Raw genomic sequence first — 22,234 nt, 5'->3', positions numbered from 1 at the left:
CAAAAGAGTTTTAAAAGTAAATAGGAGAAAAGCACACAGCGCATTCTCTCCACCCCCTCTGCTTTCAGGCCATATTCAGCAGTGAGGAAAAATAGCTCTTTGACCAGCCATTAATTGGGCCCAAACACCACTTCCTGACACAGCCTATTAAACAAGAAATGAAGTCATCACTTTTCTCCCTGCTATAAAACAGCTTTGAATGTTCTGTACTGTTTTTTTCTTGGTAAAGCTTGGGTGTGTATCAATAAAGCCAATACTGCTTTACCACTTGCACTCATTAATATCTTTGTATAAGCTCAGTAAAGTTTAGAGGACTTTTTCTTAACATAGAGCTCAATTTACAGCAAATACAAAACAGTGACAGAAAAACAATGATATGGTCCCTGTTACAAGCAATAACAATGGTAAAGCCAACCACAAGAACCATCACAGATGGACAACACTGCCATCTACTGCATGATAAAAGACTAGTGAGGATTCAGTGTATTCAGCAGGTGGCGCTCTCTGACAAGGAAAATGTTCCTCATCCAAAGGCGCATATATAACACATAACTGACAAGTTGAATTTAGAGGGGAATTCCACCACTTTCTAAATATTTTATGCGTAATTACACTGATGAGCATGTAAAAGCTGGCTCACTGTGATTACAGTGTGATTACATGGAGGCTCTGCCTGCTGCCTGAGACAATGTTTTACCATAGTTGTGATTAAAGGCCTAAAACATATAAGATCCATTCATGCAGGATATATGCAAGGTCACTGGTTATTGTGGATAGTCAATAAAGTGGCTGTTTTTGTGTTGTAGACATTGTGACCCCTGGTTCCTATCACCACCACTGTAAAGAAGTCCATGTCAATAAGTTTCTTTGCAATGAACCATTTCACATAAAGCCACTCTAAATGACTTTGTTTTATTTATAAATTTTATTTTATTTATAAATTTATAAATTATATAAATTGAATTATGCAGAAAGGTTTCAAAATCGGTGGACTTCCCCTTTGATCAGGGCATCAATGGTGATTCCACTGTTTTCATGAAATTGAAGTTTCACAAAGACCATTAGCCAAAATGAAGATTACATTTATGTTCTAGAGCTTATTCCCAACACAAGCACGAGGAGAGAAATTCATCTTTAGATGTGCAAGAAAACAACAGGCTGATCACTTTTTAAAAGTAATAATTTTGAATCATGTAGTTATTAAAAAGTTATAATAATAATTATTATTTAATTATTCTAAAACCTAAATACATCATCAAAACTGGAGGTCAATACAAGTCAATACAGCACAAGTGATAAGATTCACAAAAAGAAATGAACCGATATGTGAGGTCTGATTAAACAATAAGTCAGCCTTTAGGCACACAATACATGTTTTACCAAGCCTTTCTCTGGACCTCCTGGCCTTTCCTCTCCTGCCCTGCACCTTGCACTGAGGAATGTCTAAACAAGGGGACATGGGCATCTGTAATTCCCTTAGGAGTGCAGCCACTTCCTCTTACATTAAGCTCCTTTAGGCCTAAACTGACACAAACATTTTACTATCCATGTGAACCTGAAAACAATGGTTAGCAGAGTCTATAAGACCCAGTCAGGAGTCATTGTGATGGGCAATACCCCCCACGAAGGGACAGTCAATGCGTGCCACACTTTCACTGCTCCAAACGGCAAACATGCCTTCCCTTCATCACCACACAAAAGACGCCACGGGGAAAATGCTAATCGCCCACCCATCAAACCCCGGCAAGACTACCTGCTCTGTTAACCGACAGCCTTCTAAAGATTATGTCTTATTTAATTGAGAAAAATTTTTCCATTTGACAAATGCAACATCAGCAAGCTTCACTTCAATTTTATCAGGAAAGTATGCTTGACAACAGACATTAGATTTTCAGAAATCCAGGCCGTATGATAGAAAGAAACGTACAACCCCAATTCCAATGAAGTTGCGACGTTGTGTAAAACATAAATAAAAACAGAATATGATGATTTGTAAATCTTTTTCAACCCATATTCAATTGAATACACTACAAAGACAAGATATTTAATGTTCAAATGGATAAACTTTATTGTTTTTTGCAAATATTCACTCATTTTGAATTTGATGCCTGCAACATGTTCCAAAGAAGTTGGGACAGGGGCAAGAAAAGACTGGGAAAGTTGAGGGATGCTCAAAAAACACCTGTTTGGAACATTCAACAGGTGAACAGGTTAATTGGAAACAGGTGAGTGTCATGATTGGGTATAAAGGGAGAATCCCTGAAAGGCTCAGTGGTTCAAAAGCAAGGATGGGGTGAGGTTCACCACTTTGTGAACAACTGCGTGAGCAAATAGTCCAACAGTTACAGAACAACGTTTCTCAACATGCAAATGCAAGGAATTTAGGGATTTCATCATCTACAGTCCATAATATCATCAAAAGATTCAGAGGATCTGGAGAAATCTCTGCAAGTAAGTGGCAAGGCAGAAAACCAACATTGAATGCACATGACCTTCCATCCCTCAGGTGGCACTGCATTAAAAACCGACATCATTCTGTACTGGATATTACCACATGGGCTCAGGAAGACTTCAGAAATCCACTGTCAGTGAACTCAGTTTGTCGCTCCATCTACAAGTGCAAGTTAAAACTCCTCCATGCAAAGCGAAAGCCGTATATCAACAACACCCAGAAAAGCCGCTGGCTTCTCTGGGCCCGAGCTCATCTGAGATGGACTGATGCAGAGTGGAAAAGTGTCCTGTGGTCTGACGAGTCCACATTTCAAATTGCTTTTGTAAATCATGGACGTCGTGTCCTCCGGGCCAAAGAGGAAAAGGACTGTCCGGATTGTTATCAGTGCAAAGTCCAAAAGCCAGCATCTCTGATGGTGTGGGGGTGTGATAGTGCCCATGGCATGGGTAACTTGCACATCTGTGAAGGCACCATTAATGCTGAAAGGTACATACAGGTTGTGGAGCAACATATGCTGCCATCCAAGCAACGTCTTTTTCAGGGACGTCCTGCTTATTTCAGCAAGACGATGGCAAGCCACATTCTGCACGAGGTACAACAGCATGACTTCGTAGTAAAAGAGTGCGGGTACTAGACTGGCCTGCCTGCAGTCCAGACCTGCCTCCCATTGAAAATGTGTGGCACATTATGAAGTGCAAAATACGACAACAGAGACCCCGGACTGTTGAACAACTGAAGTTGTACATCAAGCAAGAATGGGAAAGAATTCCACCTTCAAAGCTTCAACAATTAGTGTCCTCAGTTCTCAAACGCTTATTGAATGTTGTTAAAAGGAAAGGTGATGTAACACAGTGGTAAACATGCCCCTGTCCCAACTTCTTTGGAATGTGTTGCAGGCATCAAATTCAAAATGAGTGAATATTTGCAAAAAACAAAGTCTATCCGTTTGAACATTAAATATCTTGTCTTTGTAGTGTATTCAATTTAATATAGATTGAAAAGGATTTGCAAATCATCGTATTCTGTTTTTAATTTATGTTTTACACAACATCCAAACTTGGGTTGTATAAGTGGAACACTTTCTCTTCTGGATGGCACCACATAGAGGTCTTAGTTCACAAGTGGACATGTTTAGGATTATAACAGTCTATAGGCTTTTCAATAAAAAAAAAGCAATAAACTGGTTATTTTCAAGTTTTAGAAGAGAAAAGATGTATGAGACAAGCCAGTGACTGTGAAGTGAGTGTGAATCTTTTGTTAAATTAGGGATAATATGACCAATTTCTCTGAATCTTGCAAAGCTGGTACTCGTTTAGGCTCTTATAAACTAAATAGTCCAACCTAGAGATAAAACAAAATTGAGAATTATGTTCTCCACATAATGTGGGTATAACATATTACCTAACCTAATCACATTTAGGAGATAGAGGAGTGTTCTAGTAATGCTATTAATATGTGTGTCACATGTCAGATTAGAGTCAATAGATTGAACACATGACTTTTTGGAGTAAAAACACCTCTACTGGTCTGAACTAATTAGAAGAAAGCTAAAGCAAAGCTTATGGATAATTGTACTCTATTGCAGCATACATAATGAAAATAGTAGAGGTCCTAGAACAGAGCCTTGGGTGACATCATACTTTACTTTTGCATAATGCAGAGAGTTTGTAAATTAGATACATTGAGAGTGGTCAGTGAGGCAGGTTCTGAACCAGGACAGCTGTTTCCATAACCCTGTTGTTATCTTCTCTATTAGCTTAGATATGAAGGGAAAATTTGAGATTGGCCTGGCATTTTCCTCATCATGCCACTGATTATCCTCTCATTAAGATTTACAATTTGCACTGTGGAATGTCCTGACTGGGGGGTCTCCTTATCCTTTAGAACCAGACCTAACTTCCTCCTGATCAAACCTCATGTGCCCCCTGTGTCCACAAATAGCTTGCATGTCATTCTTATCAATAGAACAAACATGTAGCTTCATTCCAACCTCTGCAGTGCAGTCTATAAGCCCCAGTCAGGAGCCATTGTGATGGGCAATGACCCACGCAGAGGGACAGTCAATGTGTGCCACAGTTTCACTCCTCCAAACGGCAAACATACCTTCCCTTCACTGCCACACAAAAGACAACAAGGGGAAAATGCTAATCGTCTGCCCGTCAAACTCTTACAACCTGCTCTGCTGACTGTCGTGCCTACAGGGCCACTGGGCTTCTGATGGTTTCATTTCCCATCAGAGAGGGACACATCCTCTGAGGCTCAGTGTCCCAGGCTCCCTGAACAAAAGTGTTGGGCCCCAGTGATGTGGATTCATTATTAGTATGCATGCCAGTGTGTTCTCCCATTGACTTATGCACTGGGGACAAGACCAGAGAACCAGTCCTTTATTAAGCAATGGGGAGCTTATCTCATTCATCAGTAAATGCTCCTTTATGTGTACATTCAAATGAATGTTATCTCATTACTGCTGTCTGTCCATATCTCTGCCACACATTGTTCTACTAAGTTTGGGGGTTTTATGGTAAATACGGTCAGTTTGAAATTCAGGTCAGAATTTAGGAAATTCTGCAGGGATTTTTTAGCAAAATGACACTGTAAGGAAACTAAACCTGTTGGACTATGACCAAACTTTTGGTCATATTTTGGATCATGGATTAGGTGAACAGCTATAAATGTTTTAACTTTTCTTTCAATCTTATATTCAAAATCTTTTCAAAGGATAGGAAAGAAGTATTAACAAGAAAATGAAAAAGAAAAACAGACAAGATAAAGAAATAATGGAATTCTGCAGGTGGCTTTTCAGCAGAAGATTAATCAAAACATTTTCATATTCTACATTCATTTCAGCATTCATTCAAGCCAAAAGCCCTTTGGAACTGCACCCCACCATAACATGGGTTGACAACATTCAGACACAACCATTGTGTTCTGGTCCCTTCACAGACTCTTAATCAAATCCCCCTGCACCCCGCCTTAAACCCCTCCCACCCCGAACCTAGGGTTCTGGGGGCAAGCAGGGAGAGAGGCAGCACGTCCCTATTCAAGCGCACACTGCTGTCCACAAAAGCACTGGTGACCCAAAGCTCATCCGTCACGCTGACGCCCTTCCAAAGCCTCCACCACCCTCTGCCACAACAAGAGATGGAGCTGGGGCAGCACCCACTCCAAACAGCCTTGCATGGAGCTCAAAACAGCCCGAACCAAGGAACGCTTTTGTCCTTCCCCCTTGCGAGGCCTCCATGCACAATGCAGCCAGGCAGGAACAGAGAGAGGGGAGTGTCCAGGCCCAGGCGGTGGACCCACCTTCGCCGGCCCTCTTCGCTCTGGTCACCAGCAGCAGCTCTTGTGTTGCGCTCTCCAAGGGGCTTGCCTGGCCTGCCCCCTATTGCGTTGATACCGTAACAATAGACTGGTGTCCATTCACAGCCAGAGTGACTGGCCATTGCTGGGCCCAAAACGTCCACAAAGGTGAATCATTGATGTTGAAGGGCCTTAGTCTGGGTTGCTTTTGAGGGAGTGTCTCAGAGATCAGCAGCTTTGAGATGAAAAGTGCTTTTGCTCTCTGTGGTGTTTTACTGCATCACAATGTAGAATGGTTTCAATATGAAGGTTATTGTGCTGCTGTTCCACTTGTGTCAGTGCTGCTCTGGCACTCTATCAAAATGCAGGACAAGTATTCAAACTCAGGATACATGGGAGTTAAGATGACTGCTGCTGTCAAGAAGCCCCATTGTGTTACATTACAGCACTGTGTTTTGCTTTTCACTTGGGCTTTGCTGCTCTTTCATGCAGTGTACATGAGTCTAACAGCACTGTCCTGTTTTTACTATCAATAAATGTTTAGATTTCTGGATAAAAGGTAAAAGTTTAAAGATTGTAGTATTTCTTGCATGAATATACAACATTCCAATCATGTTTGAGCCCCTATACTCTAAATCTCTGTACTTTTTTCAGTAACACTTTATTTTAAAGCCTGCTTAATGACGATTACTAATTTATCAGCAAGCACTTAGTAATTCCCTACTAACAGAAGCATATCATTTGAAGGCTTAGAAATAGATTTATAAAATGTGTTGATAAGGTACTGGGTTAAATGGGATAAATGTTAATTAATTGTAATCTTTAGTTAGAAGGATACTTGAAATATCTTATATATGACATTAATCCAGGAATGTGAACAAGTAATTTTCTGAATCCACAATGGCCAGACATGCTAGTAAATGGTAAAAATTCAGCATCCACATGGACACCATGTGTTATCATTTTCTTTGCATGTCCAGTTAATTGGAACTCATAAAACAATGGAACTAATTTCACAATGATTAGTAGATCATTGTATTAAACATGAATCGCATGACACTCACAAGAGTATTTAACATTTAACCGGTTGAATCACCCATTGTAGAGTCCCATTTAACCAGTTGTAGGGTCACCCATTACACCGTATTGAAACTTTGTATGTGACTCAATGGACACTCAGGAATACTGACTGGCTTAACCTCTTACATGTTTATAAACTCTATCAGAGTTTACACTGAGGTCCCTGTAGTTACTGAATAATAAGCCGTGGTGTGTAACAAGCCTGGGATTTTAAGGGGTTAAAATAAAGTGTTACCCAGTTTTCAAGTGGATAAATTTAAAGATCTTAATGTGAGTCTAAAGCATTCTTGCAGAAATGTTAAATGTTTTTTTTTATGTTGCTGGCATCTTACTAACTTTGCAAGTACACACACCTCAAGCAATGTATTTCATAAAGACTCACAGGTCACTCACTCACTTTATTTGGATAGTCCACTAGTCCCCTGTAGATTGTCTGCAGTTGGTCAAATTGTTAACAAACTATCTGTTGAAACTTGGTTGATTATGAACATTGATGGGGTTAGGGTTAGGATTTGGACCAGGGTTAGGGTTGTGTTTAGGTTTTGGGTCGAGGTTAAGGTTACGGTTGGGATTAGAGCAGGTTTAGAGGTTTAAAGAACATTACAGATTATCCAAGTCACATACATACTAGCATATACATATATCACTGCTGTCCGAACAAAACTGTGAATCTCCAAAATGATAACTTTACAAGAGAAGGAAAAAAAATCTTACGTCTAATGTAAGTCAATGGAACTAGACTTTTAGTAATTTTGAAACATTTCTTTTGCACAATGTAAAGGGCAACAGGGATTTTCAAATTATGTTGAAAACTTGTCTATATATGTTTATTATATCACCACTGTAGCAACCACCTGGGATGTCAGAGCAATAGTATTGCCAAACCAGCTCAACATTTGTTGATAAGCTTTCCCCTTTTAGTTACTGAATAGTATGTCTTATGCAGTAATAAGCCTGGTGCCTCTAGAGGTTAAAGCATTTGTATAATAAAATATAACATTTCCTTCAAGCCTAAGCCCCAATTAAGTGAAGAAAGCATTTTTTGTGGAAATGTTTTCTTCCATCTCACTTGCATCTCCTTAACTCTGTGTCCATCTCATGCAGTGCGCTGATCAGAATGGTCTCTTAACTGGTAACCTAAACAGTCATCCATGGGAAGCTCTCCGGAATGCTGTTGTCCCTTCGTGTAATCCCTGTGGAGAGCAATTCAGCCGGCATCATGCCCTCGGCTGAGCGGGCATGTGCCACTCGGACAGAAGGGGCCACAACCTCAAATTACGCTGAACCCCAATACAAGAACCCCGCTGCGCGGTGAGTAGAATGGAGAGAACAGTGGCACACACTCATAGTGGAGGCTGACAATGAACCTGTGTGTGTGTGTGTGTGTGTATGATTGAGTGAGTGTTTGTGTATTGAGAGGCCTAGAGGAAACGTATGATTGGCTGGTAGGGAAATCCAGTTTGGCCTCTTTCACGGCCCCTCTGATTGAGCTTTCTTCAGGATTTGCTATGGTTGTCTTGTCCTGCTGCAGCTGTCCTATAGGGGAAGGCGACCACAGTGAAAAGGCCAGGCATGCTGGGAGTAAAGGTAATGCTGGGTCAAAGGGTCTGTATTATTCAGTATTGTAGAGCATGACGCCTCTCATTAACTAACGTTATTTAGGAGAGCGAGGGAGATAAAGCGATTTGAGTCGCAATGAATGAATGAATGAATAGAAGCAAGTGAGGGACAGAGCGAGAGCAAGAGAAAAAAATGAGAGAGGGAAAGAGGAGAATTAAGAGTTGCTTATGAAAATATTTGGCCTGTCCTGTGCAATTAGACTTACTCCATGCATTTAAATGGGCTGAATCTGTGCCTGTATGCATGCTTGTGTGCATGTGCATGTTTGCTGGAGGTCGGTGTCCAGCATATGCATTGAACTGGAATGCCCTGCAGGGCCACATGTTGCTAGGCAAAGTGTATTGGCTCAGTTGGAGGTAGGTATACAATGCTGCAAGGCCCATTGGTCCTGATGAAAATAAATGAGGTGCCAGGGCATCTGTGACATTGCAAGCTCAATGAGAGCCCCTTAGCATCCCCTCAATCTGCCATTTTGAATTATAATGTAAGAGCAAAGGCCTTTTATTACTTCAGCATGTGACCAAGCCACCTAACGCTCATAATCCACATGCACTCAAACCATGAATCTTGCTTTTCCATTAGTCTCATTTGCCTGACTTTGTCTCTGAAGGAATTTAACTCCTAGAAGAGATTTAATAATGTTGTTACTATACTATTACAATGTAATCAACACAATTACATTCAATTTCATACATTCCATATATGTAGGCATCAAATTTGTTGCTAATGTCAAGAAAGATGTTCCAAACATTAGATTAAAACATTGAGGCCCTTCTGTATCTCTTGTATTTAACAGTACCTTTGAATCATAACAGTGAATATTGCACTTTGCAGAAGGAGTTGTACCAAGATCAGCTGGATCGAGATGGTTACTTTTGACCCATGGTGCCCCGGGGTCATTAATGTTAATGCTATCTTCGGCATGCTGTCCTGAGGGCTCATGAGTGCTGTAAGCCCACTCAGCAGCCTACTGTCGGGGGTCACTTCGGCCACACGCTCGGGTCAACTCGTGACCTCCTGCCCTCTGGCTGGACCTACGGTGCTTTTTGCTCCAAATGGCAGCGTAATTATCTCCTTATTGCAGGAGCACTGAGTCCTGAGGAGAGCCTTGAGCCCCGTAATCCACAGCTCTCATTAGCTCTCAAGCCTTTTCTCCAGCTCAGGAGCACACAAAGGCACCTCGGCTCCTCCAGCAGAGAGAGGCCTCAGCCTGGACAAAAGAGAGTCCCCCTTGTCCATGTCCAGAACACTGGCCTGGCCAGGAGCTAGAGCAGCAGGCCCTATGCTCCAGTAATCTGAAGGTCTACAGTACAGGGCACAAGTCGCACCTCTAAATCCTTCTCCAAAGGACTTAGAGCAGTGGTGGCTCTCAGTGGTGATTGGGAAGCTCTTATTGGAGTCTCTGTGGATTTTAGGGTCACTGAGGGGGATAATGTACTCCCCAATAGCCACTACTGACAGACTGCTCACTAGGCAACCTTAATAAGACCACAATCTGCATTGAGTAAAGAGGAGAAAGAGGTGTTAAGTGAAAAAAATGGCATGCTGGAACATTTCCTGGGTCTCACACTGGGAGAAAAACAGGAAAAGACAGTAGAAGCTTTAAAATTAATATTTTAAATGGTTCTTGGTCTGGAGGTATAACTGAATTAATTCATTTTGTATGACGGGTCTTAAGAGTATAAAAAGGTTTATTAAGCTCACACATCTTATTTACAAAAACGTGTTGTTTACTAGAAAGTTCCAAACAAAGGTATTTTGTTCTGTGGCACCACTTCAAAGTTGGAATGCAGATTTTACCAATTCCTTGGACCAATAAACAACATCAATAGATGACGATTAATCTTCCAAGCCTAAAATAAAGGACACCTGCCATCAAAATATTTTATAAAACAGATAGTCCTCGTTCTGGAACCTGATTGGCTAAGCCATGTTTGAAGCCCCTGCGTGCAGATATTTATTAAAAAGAGTTTTTTTGTAGACTGCAGAACAGTGTGGCATAGTTACTCAAAAAAACATTACCAATCCATTACCGATTACTCATTACTTAACTCAAATTGTAATGGGTTTACTTTACTCATTACTTTCTGGAAAATGTAATCTCAAACCACATTATTTTTAAGTTACATTCTAAAATCCATACAAAATGTACTGGAGTCAAATCTACAAACATATCTGGAAAGTGCAAAAACGGTAAACAATATTCCTTTTCATGGTTTACTTAAGAACAAAATATACTAGTAATAGCAATATTAAACATTAAACAATAAATTTCACTATACTTGGCATTACTATTTTCTCTGCGCAAGTCTTATATGTATTTAAGCAATAGAAAATATGGTCCAATAAAAGCTTCTTCAGTGGTCCAACAAAACATAACCTACATTTCCAGCATGTGGAGAGGCAAGTATAAGAACTGAATTAACCAAATAGCATGCAGATGTTTTTCAGTCTGATGGTGGTACACTTTTGCCTGTGACTGGTATCTTGTTCAGAATTTGTCTAAATTAGGGATCGGCAACATCCAGCTTAGATTTTAGGTAAAAATAAAATAATCCTCTTTTGCAGTAAAATAAAGCTCTGCTTATTGTTCTAACACAGTTTAACAATAAATGGTCTTAAAGTTAATATAGTCTTTATGTTCTAGTTCACACTTCAACCCTGTTGGCTGTATGACTGCTGGTCACATAGCAACACAGACAACCTCGCCAACCTCGCCAACCTCGCCAAGCCCAAACAAATGGAATTAGCATTTAGAATCAGTCCAGCTGGTTTCCTGATGTGTTTAATTTGCCACGAGAAACTGTCAAACACTTTGAAGTCACGAAGCTGAAGTCAGCTCATTTTAATTCTCCTGCTCCACCTTAAATGGTGCTGCAGTTACATTCTGTTGCCTCATGCAGCATTTAAGACTACTGCTCAGTACTAGAGACTTCTAATTAGAGATGAAACTGTATGCAAATTTAATATGACAGTTATAGTGGCCAAAACAACCATGGTTATCAGTTACTATCATTGTTAAAATGTGCTGAAAATGTTCAAAACATACTGGTACAGAACAATTTTGATGAAAACCACAAATAAAAATAGCAGCACTATACATGTCCAAACCAATAATGTTGCTAATCCCTTATGTAAATAAATTAAAACCATATCAAAAGTACATTAACATCAAAGGTGGCACCATGTAACCATGAGAGGTTCAAGTAGTTTAAACGTTTTATTGTCTTTTAAATATTCATTCAGTACAGACACAGTTTAATACTAATGCTTCCCCCTGAAAAGTTGATTTAAGCTATCAAAATATCATAACTATTTTTAATGATGTTAACATTTTCTGATGATGACATTTAGACTATCAAACTATCTTACTTGCAATGTTCATATGAGGCTGAAGCTGGCTTCCTAACTGCCAACTTATTGTTCACATTCTTCCATTCCACCTTAAATGCTGCAGCAGTTACATTCTGTTACCTCAGACGTTATAATAACTGCTGTGCCATTAAGGTGGAATGGGAAAACTCAAACAAGAAGCTAGCTTGATTAAGGTGATTTAAGCTATCAGAATAGCCTACCTAGAGTTTTATGTGCAGAGCTATTTATAAATATGCTCTACTGTAGGGCATGTTATCAAGGTAGCACAGTTCATCAGAATACATTCACTATAGTGGGTGGAGGTCACAAGGTGGACCCTTTCACAGTGATTTTTCGTTCGGCATGTTCTGCAGACAGGATGACCGTCTTCAATCAAGCTTCTCTCTGCACTCTTATTAAAACCAAAATTCAGACTTTGTCCTCTTAGAAGGCTGAAAAATCTCCAGAACGCTGTCACTTGTCTCCGCTATGTTTCTCTGACACAAAACAAACCGATGTTGTGTGTTTGTAAATTGTTGCTAACTTTGGTTGATGTTGGACAGTATTTAACATTTTCAGAGTGTGGTGATTGATCACGGTTTTAATGATAAAATTTGAGATAGAAATGGTAATATCATTTCATCATTACTTCTAACCATACAATTCTCCTTCATGGTAGACACTCAACCCATCTAACTACTCCACAACCCCACACAGAATAGCACAAACAAAAGTGCTGCACATGTTAAGCTTAAAATGTTGGTCACTTTGCATGGCCACACCTCCTGCACTCCTACGGCAGCTTGGCCAGTGACGGACGCCACAATATGTTTATGATTTTACATTATAAAACAGTTAATTCTGGACACGCAAGCTGATTGGTTGAGTAGCGCTCTAACCATGCTGATATTTCACCATAACATCACAGGTTTTTCACAGACATTATATCACCTCATTAAGACGCTGTTGCTAAGCAACGAGTTTGACAGCTGTAGGAGGTGCTCAAGCCATTTGAACGTTTTTACTTCTTACTTTGCCACAAACAGAAAACTACTTTTACTTTTAAGATTAGATTTGACCAACAGCCGATTTGGGCAGACTCAGAAGATGAGACGACACTAAATTCCCAAACTGTCGTCACCACTGAGCAGCTTTTCAGTCGCAGCTGTGACAGAAGAACAGCTAAACAACCTGGAATCAGCCAGAAATGAACCCAAGGCCATTCGCCAGATGTGTAGTCTGATCTTCAGAGTCTGACCAAATCAGACTGAGCCATAAAACTGACACAATAAACAACAAAAAAGTTGCTCAGTGGTGACGACAGTTTGGGAATTTAGTGTAAGGAGTTGGAGAACGAACTGCCAGCTGTGCAGTGAGTGAGAGGAGCTCGTTCCTGTGGTGTAGCAACAAGCTGTAATTTGGCGGAAGGAACTGCGAACATTAAAACATATTAAATGACATGTTCACGGCCCGGTTGATTGATTTCTTACTTTACTTATTTAACTGTTGTAGACAAGCAATAGAACACTCGAGGTTGTATGTTATCACCATAACATCATGGCTGCGATGATTTCCAGTGACCAAATTAATGCTGTGATGTTATTTCATGATAACACACTCCCTCTCATGCTCTATTGCTTAAACAAAACACTGAAACATTGGCCAAATGACTAGAAAATATGATGCTGGGCTACAGAAAGTTCTGAATTCTAAAGTTATATTTACTACTCATTACTACACACATCGCACATCATCTAAACTACTTATCCTTCTAGGTCACAGTGGGGTGCTGGAGCCTATCCCAGCTCTCCACTCATTACTAGTCCAAATTAAGATAAACATGAATGGCATGACTGGAGCTAGCTTTGGCTCAATGTACGTCAGTGTTTCAAAAGCTGCCCATTGGAATCATTAGTTTATTGCAACATCATGTGTGCCATCCAAAAACATTTCTCAACTAATATCCCACCTATTGAAATAAGTATTGTTGTTCATTGGAAATTAAAATTTCCATTTCAATGAACAGCATTGCTCAAACAACTGTTAATAACTTAATAATAATTTAGCAGTTATTCAGTTACCATTTACATCACTACTCCTAAGACCTCTTTTGCACATATTTACGTTTAACAGACTAACTTCCAGACTGCAGAGATCCGGTCCAAGCTGGGGGATTTTAAGCATGCAGAGGCAAAGCAACAGCCTAGAGAAACACAAACACTCTGCCTCACCTAAAACACAATCAGCTTTATCAGAAGCACCAAAGGAAGCACCACTCCTAAACGCACCAAACTAGTTTGTGTTCTTTCTCTTGCTTGGCTCATTTGGTGTTGTATATCAAAACAATGACAAATCTCCTTGTTTGTTCTGGAGTTTGAAGAGAAGTGGCTGATAAATTCCATGAAAGGGAAAACTGGTTTGTTACTAAGCTTTAGATCTTGATTGGAGTCAAGATAACTTCATCAGTGTGTACACTAAATAGTAGCGTGTTCTGTCATGTTTGTGTAGATTTAAACAGGAGTTATGAGCGATATCTCTCCTTTTCGTAATGACTCATGTTTACATTTGGAATACACATCATTTTTTTTGTTTGATTTGATCGCTACTCAGAAGCGATACAAAAATACACTTGAAAGTGAACCCACAGGCATGTCTAGGACTTCCCGAATACCCATGCATGATGCCTTGCTACACTCTATGCCTACTCTACAGCATAATGTTAGTTGTACTCCCTAAAATGCAATGGTATTCTCATGATAATCAGTTTCTTTGTAGCAGGGAAGGTAAACCACGTGGAAGCTTTGTCCCCAGCTCAGCTCAAACTCTTCAAAGTCAAGCCCACTGCCAAGCCAAGACAAAGACCTGTGGGTCAGGGATCCCATCATCAGCCTTGTTCAGCATGGGCAAACATGTAACCAATATACAGCACTGACTTAAACTGGTGATATGTTCTGTATGCTGTCATAAATGTTACATGCTCTAGAGACCTTTTTTTTTTTTTTTTACCAATCAAGAAACATGTTGGTTATAGCAACACAAACCAAAATATATTGACATATATTGCTTATATATTTTGGATTTGAGGAACTGTAGGTGCATATATTGTCTTCCACCTACACAGGAATTGCATAAATATACATATATCACACACATGTATGGTTTGGAGACTGTGGCTCTGTCTAAAAGACAGGAGGCTGAGCTGGAGGTGGCGGAGATGAAGATGTTGAGATTTTCGTTGGGGGTGACAAGGATGGACAAGATTAGAAATGAGCAGATCAGAGGGACAGTGAAGGTGGAGCGGTTTGGAGATAAAGCCAGAGAGGCCAGGTTGAGATGGTTTGGACATGTGTTGAGGAGGAATAGTGGATATATTGGGCAAAGAATGTTGGAGATGGAGCTGCCGGGTAGAAGGAGAAGAGGTAGACCTCAGAGAAGGTTTATGGATGTAGTGAAGGTGGACATGGAGATGGTTGTTGTGAAAGTAGAGGAGGAAGTGGATAGGGCAAGATGGAGGCAGATGATCTGCTGTGGCGACCCCTAAAGGGAGCGGCCGAAAGAAGAAGAAGAAAGAAGACGTTTTGCATATGAAGGAATCCAATGTATATGTTTTTCATATATATACCATATATGTGAGAAACTGTGTTTTATATACACCGGTCAGGCATAACACCTCCTTGTTTCTATGCTCATTGTCCATTTTATCAGCTCCACTTACTATATAGGTGCACTTTGTTAGGCCCCTATTACCTTCAGTGGTCAGGACCTCCATGGACCCCCACAGAGCAGGTACTATTTAGGTGGTGGAACATTTTCAGCACTGCAGTAACACTGGTGGTCTGTTAGTGTCTGTTGTGCTGGTCTGAGTTGATCAGACACAGCAGTGCTACTGGAGGTTTTAAAAACTTCACTGTCACTGCTTGACTGAGAATAGCCAACCAAAAAGTGTCCTGTGGGCAGTATCCTGTGACCACTGATGAAGGACTAGACAACGACCAACAAACTGTGCAGCAGCAGAGCTGTCGTCTCTGACTTTACATCTACAGAGTGGACCAACAACACAGGTGCATCTAATAGAGTGGACAGTGAGTGGACCCAGTGTTTAAAAACTCCACTGCTGTGTCTGATCCACTCAGACCAGCGTAACACACACTAACACACCACCATCACATCAGTGTTACTGCAGTGCTGAGAATGATCCACCACCCAAATAGCACCTGCTCTTTGAGGGTCCATGGGGGTCCTGAGGAAAGTATGCAGAGAAATAGATGGACTACAGTCTGTAATTGCAGAGCTACAAAGTGCACCTATATAGTAAGTGGAGCTGATAAAATGGACAATGAACATAGAAACAAGGAGGTGAACAAATTGTTATGCCTGATCAGTGTGTGTGTATTGTATATATATATATATTTAGAAAAATAGAAGATTATATTCATCTTCCTTCTAGGAAAGCATCATATATATTGACAATTATTGTACATATATGTTGGATATAAGGTAATATATTTACATACCCTTGCATATTGGTGGCTTTACACCAAATGTTTTGCACAATGAAAGCACTCCTCAACTTTTATGAGCTTTTACTCAAGTCACAGAGACCTTGAAAAGTGAGCAGGACAATGGCAGGTGCATTTCTGAGGTGCAGTGTTAAAGACTGTATAGTTTTCCAAACAGAGCTTGGTTGGCCTGACTCCAGCTTTGTGCTGTAATTGGGTTATGGGCAGTATAGAGATGGATGGACAAAGTCCAAAGGGGTGCTAGGTAGGGGACAACTGCACAAAGAAACTTTTCGCCTCACCATTTCTAATTGGCCACCCAGGGCTTTTGGCCATTCACCTTTCACATTTGATCCCAAGGCCAAAAAAGAAGAAAGACAGAAAAGGAGGGATGAAAGCCATCACATATACAGAGACTCTGACTACAAAAAGATTTGAAAGTAAACAGTCAGCGGTTTTTATTTTGCCAGTGGTTTTTTATCATTTGCTGTCCTCTTGGTCAATTCCTCCTGAAATATTCAAACATCAAAAGTCAATTAAATTATCAACAATATACAGGGTGAGTCAAAAGTCACAGGGCACCGTTTTATTTTATTTTATTTTATTTTATTTATTTATTTATTTGCTGTCACAAGCCTTCACAATGCAGTGCTGAAGGTGGTGTTTGTTGCGGATTTTCTCAACATACACAATTTGTTTGAGATGACCCCAAAGATAAAAGTCAATAATAAAATAAAAAATAAAATAAAATAAAGCATGTCCTGTGACTTTTGACTTACCCTGTATTGTTATTATATTGTTCTTATGTGATATTATCATACTTAATGAGCGGCTGGTTCTCTAAGATGTTGTTGCATACATGGGCTGGGTTAACAGGGTTAAGCTTAAGGTGAGAAAGAAGGCTGGAGACCAACTGCTTTATAGATAGGGAGCCTATTCAAGAGTGTTCATGAAGGCAGAGAAATGATTGGATTATTCGTTTTTCTTTTCTTTTCGGAGATATAGGGGGCATCTGAAAAGAATGCGCTAACCCAGGGACAATCCTTAGCTCACTGCTTTCAAACCTTGCCCAAGCTGCCTTTGATAGATGAGCGAAAGATGATCCAATTATTTCATTTACTAATTAGCACCAATGGAATCTGGCCCGGCTGGCCTCTTTAAGGCGGCCTTGTCCAAAAGGCCATCTTCATTTCTCCAGCAAGAAAAAAGAAGATAAAGACAAAGGTAATTTGATTGTCAGTCTTTTTCCATATGCTAGCCGGCCTGTGCGGTCAACCGAAGCCCCTTGAGACCCGGCCAGGGCATTTTACCCGACAATCACTCCGCGTCACCCCCTCGAAAACAAACATGCTGAATCTAGTTAAGTTTAGAATGGATGAACAAACAATGCAGGGGGAGTCTAGTGACCCGCAACAAACACAGCCAAACAGCAGCACCAGGCACAAGGGCAGGGAGAAGCAGTGGCTCTCCTGCACTCTAGCTCTGCCAAGGCAAGATAAGAAATAGCATTGAGGCAAGAAAAAAGGAACATTTATTCTTTTGAGGGTTTTTCCCAAGGCTTGACTTTTGTCTTATCTTTTCTGTTGTAGTCAGTGAAAGGCAAGGCTTAACTTAAGTCTAAAAAGACTTGGAGATTACAGAGGTTTGAATACATAACCGGACCAACTGCTTCTTTAAGATGCTAATAAATGAGGAATGTGGTGTGAATTAATGGCTAGAACTAGAATGAGGCATCATTATATAACTATATATTATTATATTATATTATATTCCTTAAACCCTAAGGACCCATATGTGACTATATGATGTAAACTTTAATTTAAAAGTAGTTGATAAATAATTCAGCCATTACTGAATATTAAGCCTTAAAGAGGAATACCACCAAATCTTTAAAAAATTCTCCATCGGTGTATTCTTTAGAGATCAACTCATTTATTTAGGGTGGTTTGGATGCTCTATTACAGGGAAACCTATGGAGTCATATTTGTTCACAGTGGTGGTGATATGAACCGAATGTCTGAGGAGCTTTACTGCGTCTAAAATGTTCCTCACATAAAGTTTACTAAATATGCTGTGAGAACATTTTGGACTAATATATATATATATATATATATATATATATAGATATAGATATAGATATAGATATAGATAGATAGATATAGTATGCATAGCATGTGTGTATATGCACTGTACACATTGGGGCCCCTGGTTTCTGTCATCACTGTAAGAAAATCAAAGTCTCTATAATGGACCATTTCACGTAAAACTACACTGAACGATTTTCAATGATCTCAACCATTGAATTTTATTAGAAATGTATGAAATGGTGGTATTCCCCTTTAATTAAACTAAACAATAAGCTTAGAGTTCAATGTGTTAAGGACCATGATGCAGTTTTCTAAACGTTTATTTTTTGTCCACACTAACTCGCATCGGTCAGTGGAGCTGGACGTGGGTTCTGCTTATAATTAGCCTTCTTCATTGAGAGTTCTGTCTGAATTCTGAGGTTATGTGACACCAGAGTGCCGCTGTGGCGTGCATTGTTGAGGCAGACTTCTGGCTCACACAGTCATTAAAACCTCCCCGCCGTCCCTGACTGCGAGAAAGCCTGGCATCCTCTCAGCCAAAGAGCCAGTGGATGGATTCAAACCAAACAAGGACGCCATTAAGTTCCACAATGCATTGAATGAACGGCTCGCTTCGTTGTAAAAGCGAGGCCTGTAGGGAGAGGGCTCTGTCTGGCTTAAAGTGGGGGGGTGTTTAATTAAACTTTTGAAAGGGTTGAAGGTGCATCTGCACCAAATGACCCTCCAGCTGAATAGGGGATTAAACCAGCGGAGGGAGCAAGTTCATTAGAGAATGGAGAGATGAAGGAGAAGCCCTCAGTTTGGACATGGAGCTCTGAGTGCTACTGCACTGTAACTGTAGGTATGTGCACCACAGTCATGTGTAAAAGTTTGAAAACAAGTTTTGTTGATTTTCTAAGAGAAAATAAGCTAACAAATAAGACATTTTTTACTTATTTTACTGTGCATATTTTATTTTTATAGTTATTTGAAAATATAGTAAAAGCATAAAATCTAAAATGTGCCATATCTTTCACACAGAGCATTTATTTTTTCCCAGGTTAAATGCAGCAGTGTTTGTTGCTGGGAGAAGGGGACAGCGCATGTTATGTTGAAATGCATGCAGGGGTGCAGAGTATTGGGCGAACATTAATAGAAAATGTAAATAATTTCATGGGCCAAAAAGATTGTATCGGTGAGCCTTGTGTTGTGACCTATGGGGTGCAGAGTGGCATTTTTGTATCACAAGCCTGGTCCCACCCACTGTAAATCAAAACATAATTGGCTGACTACATTTCAGTTTGGCATTCAGTTCAACTTCTAAATCCTAACCAATGGGAGAGCTCACTTGGCTGTATCTGCCTATGGATACCACAGAGAAAAAATCCTGAACAAACAAATTTCTGTTGGACCTAACAACATTTTTTTCTAGTGTTTCCAACCAAACCTTAACAAAGAACAAAGAACTGAATATCACTACTTCTATATGGTAAATACAAAAATGAACTAAGTACATGACTTATATTATAGGAAATCCTTAGGCCAGGGTAGTGAGCTGTGGGTCTGGAGGGCACAGCTTGGTGATCTTCCTGGTCTATCTCACCTTCTAAACCTGGCAACACTGCAAAACATAACTGTTTGAGTAGGAAAACCATAAAAGTGTGCTAGACACCAGCTGACTAGGACTGCAGTTTGCCACCTCTGCTTTAGACCATCTCTGAAGGCCTGAGGACTCTTCGTGTGTAAACGACATAGATAAATCAAAGCATTTTAACTACAAACTGCTTTCCACAGACTCTTTTGTTGGAAGATAAAAATAAATGAACTACATTACCTAAAGAAGCACAGCTAATAAAGATAAAGATAAAAAAGTTAAGCCATAAGACAAAACAGATACAACTTAATTAAAAGAAGGATGGCAAACCATTTCCTGAATGCTTGAAGATTCTTGGATTTATTAAGTGCTTTTGTCCTCGCATTGAATCCTCAGTAAACCACAGCTAAAATGTTGAAAACAGTGATTTTTGCAAAAAGACAGAACTCAGATAGATCCCAGTTTTACTGCCAACATCACTCTGATTTTATGGACCCTAAAATATAACCAAAGCTAATGTTCAGCTGTACCTCCCACCACAATAAAATGCTGTGTCATAAAATGCTTCCAAGTGCCACCAGAATACGGTGCTGTAGCTACTTCCATCCAGAGCTGAACAAATGTAGTGATGTAGGCTGTAATGCAGTAATGAGGCTGACTGACAATCCAGTCAACACATCTTAGTTCATTAAAGGAAAAATACAGCATTTTTTAAACAAATCTTTAAGTGCCACATCTGTATTGTACCATTTTTACCACAGACAGTAGTTCCAACATGTTCCTCTCTACTTGGAGAACATTGGAAGACCTGTTGACTTGAAACTCACTTATAGATGATGTTGGGCAGTTGCTGGATTCCACCAGTAATACTTAACAGTGAAGTGGAACTACAGCCGTTACACTATAACAAAACGGATCTTAGGAAGCCGAGGGGTTCACAAGTTGCTTCAAACGGGTATGAGTTGAGTCTTAAGTCTCCATATTTTAATTTAGTCTCATTATAAACCATTACTTCCCCAGCCGGGTGACCGGGTCCGGGTGACCGGGTCCAGGTGACCGGGTCCTCTCTGTGTGGAGTTTGCATGTTCTCCCCGTGTCTGCATGTGTTTCCTCCGGGTTCTCCGGTTTCCTCCCACAGTCCAAACACATGCAATCAGGCCAATTGGACATGCTAAATTACCCCTAGGTGTGAGTGTGTGAGGGATTGTGTATGTCTGTCTGTCTGCCCTGCGATGGACTGGCGACCTGTCCAGGGTCTATCCTGCCTTCTGCCCAATGACCGCTGGGATAGGCTCCAGCATCCCCCCACGACCCTGAGGGAGAAGCAGCTTAGAAAATGGATGGATGGATGGATGGATGGATGGAAGGATGGATGGATGGATGGATGGATGGATGGATGGATATTAACCATTACTGAAACCTTTTAAGTTTGACATGGCTTCAAATAACAAGTCTTTCATTATCGAAAAACCTTCGGTATGCAGCACTACACAATGTAGATGCAGTGTCAAAAGGGAAAAAAGCAACTTGAATTGGTTATTCTGTAGTTCATATAGCATGTATCCCTGGTAAACAACAGTCTAAGCTGGTTTTTGGTGGTCTATTGCTAGTTTAGCTGGTTTCCCCCTATGGTCATGCTGGTTCATCCCAAAGGTGTTTTATTGGGTTGAGGTCAGGACTCCGTGCAGGCCAGGCAAGTTTTTCACATGTGGTAGAATGCACTTGGACAAGTACCGTTCTTCTGGCAACCGCCAAACCCAGACTAGTCCAGATGGAGAAGGCCACATGAAGTTTGGAGGTCCATAGTGATTGACTCTGCAGAAAGTTGGTGACCCCTGCACACTATGAGGCTCAGCATCCGCTGACCCCTCTCTGTCATTTTACATGGCCTACCACTTCGTGGCTGAGTTGCTGTCATTCCCAATCACATTCACTTTGTTATAATATAACTGACAGTTGACTGTGGAATATTTAGTAGTGAGTAAATTTCATGACTGGACTTGTTGCACAGGTGGCATCCTGTCATGGTACCACACTGGAATTCACCTCCTGAGAGCGAGCCATTCTTTCACAAATGTTTGTAGAAGCAGTCTGTAGGCCTAGGTGCTTGGTTTTATATATGTGTACCCATTGAAGTGATTGGAACACCTGAATTCAATTTGAAAGGGGGAGTGAATACTTTTGGCAATATAGTGTATAGCCAACCATCATTTTTTGCCTCTTTCCTTTAAACACCACATTTACTGCATTCAGTGCCTCATTCTCTCTT

This window comes from Pygocentrus nattereri, chromosome 25 (genome assembly GCF_015220715.1).
Source record: "Pygocentrus nattereri isolate fPygNat1 chromosome 25, fPygNat1.pri, whole genome shotgun sequence".
Taxonomy (NCBI): domain Eukaryota; kingdom Metazoa; phylum Chordata; class Actinopteri; order Characiformes; family Serrasalmidae; genus Pygocentrus; species Pygocentrus nattereri.
This window is presented reverse-complemented; position numbering follows the sequence as displayed.